This window comes from Triticum aestivum, chromosome 3D (assembly GCF_018294505.1).
Source record: "Triticum aestivum cultivar Chinese Spring chromosome 3D, IWGSC CS RefSeq v2.1, whole genome shotgun sequence".
Lineage (NCBI taxonomy): Eukaryota > Viridiplantae > Streptophyta > Magnoliopsida > Poales > Poaceae > Triticum > Triticum aestivum.
Genome location: NC_057802.1, coordinates 361,720,426 through 361,727,159, shown reverse-complemented (window position 1 = coordinate 361,727,159; position 6,734 = coordinate 361,720,426).

Here is a 6,734-nt window from a genome sequence, read left to right as displayed (position 1 = left end):
AACTTGGTAGGATCATGCTTCTTACAGATTCTTGGGCCCGGCGGTTAACGGGGATCCAACATCTATAATCTGGCGTGAACTACCCCGGAAAAACAAGATCGTAGTGAGGCGGAAAGAAAGCGACCGCGGGTTCCCTTTGCGAGCCGTCGGCGGCTCCGGCCGGCGGAGGAAGAGGGAACCTCAGATCTGTGCGTCAGATGGGTTCTCAGTAGGATTAGGGTTGAGAGAGTCGCTGCCGAGGCCGTTGCAGCGGCGTCGCGTCTGAATAAGTTTTCTCGGGCTCCGTTCGCGGTCAGGAGGGGCTCTTGCCTTCGTCTAGGAGCCAGTGGGGTAAGGGATCCCCGGATCTCATCGAGGTCGCGGGCTATGGTGTCTGGAGGTCGACCGACAATGGCTTGGTTGGTCCTTGGATGGGTGGTGGTTGTGTGGAGACAGAGATTCTTCTTCCTCATCGTCGATATGATTTCCTGCTGCGTTTCTTCCTCCTTTGTGCTGTTGCTGGAGGGATATCCTGCTTTGCCCGGACAGTTGGACCGACCGCGGCACCGGAACCGGATCTTAGTTCTCTTCCATCTGGAAGGGGCACATACATCGGTACTCAAAGGCACAGATGGCGAAGGCTGGTGCAGGGGTGTTGGATGTGAAGGAAATATGCCCTAAAGGCAATAATAAAGTTGTTATTTATATTTCCTTATATCATGATAAATGTTTATTATTCATGCTAGAATTGTATTAACCGGAAATTTAGTACATGTGTGAATACATAGACAAACAGAGTGTCACTAGTATGCCTCCACTTAACTAGCTCGTTAATCAAAGATGGTTAAGTTTCCTAGCCATGGACAAAGAGTTTTCATTTGATGAACGAGATCACATCATTAGAGAATTATGTGATTGACTTGACACATCCGTTAGCTTAGCACTATGATCGTTTAGTTTATTGCTATTGCTTTCTTCATAACGTATACATGTTCCTATGACTATGAGATTATGCAACTCCCGAATACCGGAGGAACACTTAGTGTGCTATCAAACGTCACAACGTAAATGGGTGATTATAAAGATGCTCTACAGGTGTCTCCGATGGTGTTTGTTGAGTTGGCATAGATCGAGATTAGGATTTGTCACTCCGATTGTCGGAGAGGTATCTCTGGACCCTCTTGGTAATGCACATCACTATAAGCCTTGCAAGCAATGTGACTAATGAGTTAGTTACGAGTTACAGAACGAGTAAAGAGACTTGCCGGTAACGAGATTGAACTAGGTATTGAGATACCGACGATCAAATCTCGGGCAAGTAACATACCGATGACAAAGGGAACAACGTATGTTGTTATGCGGTTTGACCGATAAACATCTTCGTAGAATATGTAGGAACCAATATGAGCATCCAGGTTCCGCTATTGGTTATTGACCGGAAGTGATTCTCGGTCATGTCTACTTAGTTCTCGAACCCGTAGGGTCCGCACGCTTAATGCTCGATGACAATCGGTATTATGAGTTTATGTGTTTTGATGTACCGAAGGTAGTTTAGAGTCCCGGATGTGATCACAGACATGACAAGGAGTCTCGAAATGGTCGAGACATAAAGATCGATATGTTGGAAGGCTATGTTTGGACATCGGAATGGTTCCGGATGAGTTCAGGCATTTTCTGGAGTATCGGGAGGTTACCAGAACCCCCGGGGAGTCAATGGGCCTTATTGGGCCTTAGTGGGAGAGAGAAGGAGGTGGCCAAGGTGCCCCCCCCCCCCAAACCTACTCCAACTAGGAGTAGGAATCCCCCTTGGGGCGCGCCATAGAGAGGGCCGCCCCCCCTCCTCCACTCCTTAATATACGGGGAAGGGGGGCACCCCATAGACACACAAGTTGACAGTTGTCTTAGCCGTGTGTGGTGCCCCCCTTCACAGATTTCCACCTCGGTCATATCGTTGTAGTGCTTTGGCGAAGCTCTGCGTCGGTAACTTCATCATCACCGTCATCACACCATCGTGCTGACGAAACTCTCCCTCGGCCTCAGCTGGATCAAGAGTACGAGGGACGTCACCGAGCTGAATGTGTGCAGATCGTGGAGGTGCCGTGCGTTCGGTACTTGGATCGGTTGGATCGCGAAAACGTTCGACTACATCAACCGCGTTACTAAACGCTTCCGCTTTCGGTCTATGAGGGTACGTGGACACACTCTCCCCGCTCGTTGCTATGCATCACCTAGATGGATCTTGCGTGTGCGTAGGCAAATTTTTTGAAATACTACGTTCCCCAACAGGATGCATATATGTGTCCTTGTCTTTTCGGCGCTGGAGTGAAGAAAAGGAGGAGTAGCGTGGCGGCGATTATATCATGGTTGAAGATGATGACCTGTTTAGGTCTGGTTGCAGATGCTTGTGTTGCAGGGTTCTTCTCACAAGGTTTACAAATAATGACACAGAGCTCCGGAGATCTTCATGTTTTACTGGTTGTTGTATGGTGCTCTTTGTTGTATTGATTAGGGTGCTCTTTGTTGTTTTGATTATTTGTGCGTGTGTTAGAGTGTGCTTGTACGGGTCAAGGACTTTGTATTATTTTGTGATTTAAATACAAGCATACTTTAAAAAAACATCTATAATCCAGGGATGGTGCCAGGTAAGTGTTTAGGATTTTGACCAATCTACTCTGATCTTCATGAAGCTGCTCCGGCGGCTCTCTCCTTGATCCACGTCCTCTCAAAAATCCTCCCACGGCGGGTAAGAGTTTTTAGGGTGCGCCCTCCAAACCGTTGCAGGATGTTCGTGTTGTGGCCAGCATGGGTATTATGGTTGGGAAAACGGAAAAAGTAGATATGGCCTTTACCCGAGCTAATGGAGTGTCCCGGCTTCTAGTAAGCGTTCTGGACATTGAGTTTGTACATGATAATGTCAACTGGACTTATAGGGGAGAGGTTTTCCCGCTCGAGATTGAGTTTGAGGACGCTGATCTGTTTGCTGAGGCCATTAATGGGAATGATGTGGATATGCACGAGGGGGACGACAGTGCGGGAGCCAGGGGGCATCGACTAATGAGTCAACGAGGGAGGGGTCTAACGGTTCTGGCCCTGATGCTCAGTTGCCCGGGGTTGGGTCCGGGGTCGAGCCGGCACCTTCACCATCGGTGCCTATGACTTCGTTGAGGTTTGGGTCCTTCGAGCCAGCCTCTGCCCCTCCCAGACTTTGGAGCGACGGGGTGGTTTCTGATGATGTGTTTGAGCATACGCTCCCTTTGTTGGAGTTCGAGGGAGCTAGCGGGTCCTTGGCTGGACTTTCGCCGAGGACTTCGGTTGGAGTTGGGGACGTTGAGCCTGTGGTTGCTTCTACTCCCCTTGCTTCACCTGTGGTCAAGGTTCCGGAGATGATGTCTATGCCCGAGTTGGGGCTTGGGGGAGGGGAGTCGGGGCAGGTGGCCTCGACAACTCCCATCCCTTTTTCGTCGCCGGTGATGCCCGTCTTGGAGGCGTCGGCAGGTGCTGCGCGAGGTGATCCGAGGCAGGTGGCCTCGGCTATCTCGTCCCCGGTGACGGCGACGGCGTCCGCGCCTCCAGTGGTGCTGGGGGGGAGGGTTCGGGGCAGGTGGCCCTGGCTCCTCCTTCTTCTGCGGCGGTCAGGAGGACCGCCTCTACGATGACGCCGACGCGCTACTCGGCGCCGGGGGTGGGCCGGGAGGAGGGCTCGGGCAGGCGGCCCCCGCCCCTCTATCTCCCGACTCGCCCGCGGCTCAGGGCCTCGGTGTGAGCCACTTCTCCGTGGGGCGTGGGAGCCCCCAGCCGCCTACTCCAGTGACCTCGGTTGACCCTTTGAGGGATTCAGCGCGAGGCTTTACTAGGGAGGAGGTCGTTGCTTTCGGCGGGATCCCTGACCCGGTCTCGGCGGGGAGACGGATGAGTGCTCGCATTCAGGACCTTCCGGAGGTTGATGACATGCAGCAGCGGTGCGCTATGAGGGCGGCCAAGCTTCATGATGCTGCGATCTCTACTGGTATGTCCGTCAACATATCTAATTCTTTATTGCATTTTTCTAATGAGGAGATTATAAATAATGCAAACCAATTAGGAGTTTCGCTAGGGGCTACGGATAGTGAGATTTCCAATTCGGTGAATGATCTTTTAGATTTGGAGGCGGAGCGTGCCTTAGAGACAATTCGTAATCTCGCAGCGGTAAAACCTATGAATGATGATGAGATTGATGCGTTAGGGGTCCGAGTGCTGGATAATCTGTGTGTGGATATAGTACCATCCAACCATGAGTCTGAGGACGATGATGTGCCCCGCGATGATGCAGTTGTTAGTACTGTTGAACCCGGTTATGAGGACCGGGTAACTGAACCTAGTAAACCAAAGCGCAAGTGGAAGCGAAAGATTTATCCCGATTCTGCAGTTCGTAGGAGTGCTAGGATTCGAACCACCAAATTTTTTTATGATGATCTATGAAAGGAATCTTCTGGAATAGCAGAGGTCTGAAGGACTTGGCTAAAAGAAGGTTTCTGACTGAGGCATCTTTGGAGCATTGTTTAGATTTTATTGCTCTTTCGGAAACTGGTCGAGCTAACTTTGCGCCCCAGTTTCTTTCCTCTCTTGTGGGTGGATTTCGATTGGCATTGTCTCCCCCCACGAGGAAGATCGGGTGGTATCTTGCTGGGTGTGAGATGCGACTCGCTTGAAGTCCGAAGTGTAGTGATGGGTGACTTCGCGGTTAAGTTTCGAGTCAGGTCTAAAGTAGATGGTTTCAACTAGGCTTTGGTGGCAGTTTATGGTGCCGCACAGCCCGAGTTTAAACCGGAGTTTCTGGCGGACCTTGTTCGAATCTGTGGGTTAGAGCAGCTCCCAATTTTAGTTGGGGGTGATTTCAATATCATTAGGAGGAGAGAGGAGAAAAACATTGATAACTTCGACGGCAGGTGGTCGTTTATGTTCAATACCATTATTGAAAGCTTGGATCTGAGGGAGATTGAGCTTTCTGGTAGAAAGTTTACCTGGGCTAATGCTTTGCCAAACCCGACTTATGAAAAGCTTGATCGAGTTCTCGCGAGCGTGGAGTGGGAACAGAAGTTCCCTCTTGTAATGGTTCAAGCTCTCTCGCGGGGCATATCCGATCACACTCCCCTGTTCGTGGATTCTGGTGAGCCGAGCCACGTGGGGAACAAAAACACCTTTTCATTCGAGATGGCCTGGTTCGAACGCAAAGGATTCTTGGACCTGATTGCCAGGGAATGGGCTAAGGGTGCAGGAGGGAGGACTTCGGTCGAGCGCTGGCAGAATAAGATTAGGAATTTGAGAAGTTTCTTACGGGGTTGGGCTAAGCACTTTAGTGGGGTGTATAAGATTGAAAAGGAAAGGCTCCTTTCTCTTGTACAGGCCCTAGACCTAAAGGCCGAATCCACGATTTTGCTGCCAGCTGAGCTTCAGGTTAAATCTGAGGCAGAGAAGAGGTTGAAAGAACTTCTCCGTGAAGAAGAACTGAAGTGGGCGTTGCGGGCTAAGGTCCGCAGAGTGGTCCAAGGGGACGCGAATACTCAATTCTTCCACTTGATTGCTAATGGTAAGCACAAAAAGAAGAGGATTTTTCAACTTGAGCAAGATGAGGGAACTATTTTAGGACAGGACAACCTCAAAACCTATATAACTGAGTATTATAGGCAGTTGTTTGGACCGCCGGAGGACAACTGTGTGTTCCTCGACGAGTCCAGGACTGAGGATGTACCTCAACTGTCGGCTGTTGGTAATGATATTCTGGTTGCCCCGTTCTCTGAGAAGGAGGTGTTTGATGCTATTGCACAGATGAAAAATAATAAGGCTCCTGGACCGGATGGTTTCCCGGTTGAGTTCTACAAAAAGTGCTGGCACATTATTAAGGGGGATTTGCTACCTATGTTTCATGATCTTTTGTTTGGACAGCTTCACTTATTTCACTTGAACTTTGGAACTATCACACTGCTCCCTAAGAAAACGGATGCTGTGAGAATTGAGCAGTTCAGGCCGATCTGCCTTCTCAATGTTAGTTTCAAAATTTTCACCAAGGTCGGGACTAATAGGCTCACACAGATTGCGCATTCTGTGGTGCAACAATCCCAAACTGCTTTCATGCCGGACAGAAACATCCTTGAAGGGGTGGTCGTCCTTCATGAAACGCTCCATGAAATCCATTCAAAAAAATTAGATGGAGTAATTTTTAAGGTGGATTTCGAGAAAGCGTACGATAAGGTCAAATGGTCATTCCTTCAACAGGCATTGCGTATGAAAGGTTTTGATGAAGCCTGGCGCCGCCAGGTTGAATCATTTACGCAAAAAGGTAGTGTGGGAATTAAAGTGAATGACGATATTGGTCGTTACTTCCAGACACATAAAGGCCTAAGACAAGGAGATCCGATGTCCCCTATACTTTTTAACATTGTGGTTGATATGTTAGCAATTTTGATAGGAAGGGCTAAGGAGAATGGTCAAGTAGGTGGCTTGGTACCTCATCTTGTTGATGGAGGTGTATCCATCCTGCAGTACGCTGATGATACAATCATCTTTATGGAGCATGACTTGGCCAAGGCGAGAAATATGAAGCTGGTGTTATGCCTTTTCGAACAATTGACCGGGTTAAAGATTAACTTTCATAAGAGCGAGTTGTTATGCTTTGGTAGAGCCAAGGATGAACAGGACGCTTATAGGCAATTCTTTGGGTGCGAGTTGGGGGAGTTACCTTTCTCTTACTTAGGTATCCCGATCCACCATCGAAGGCT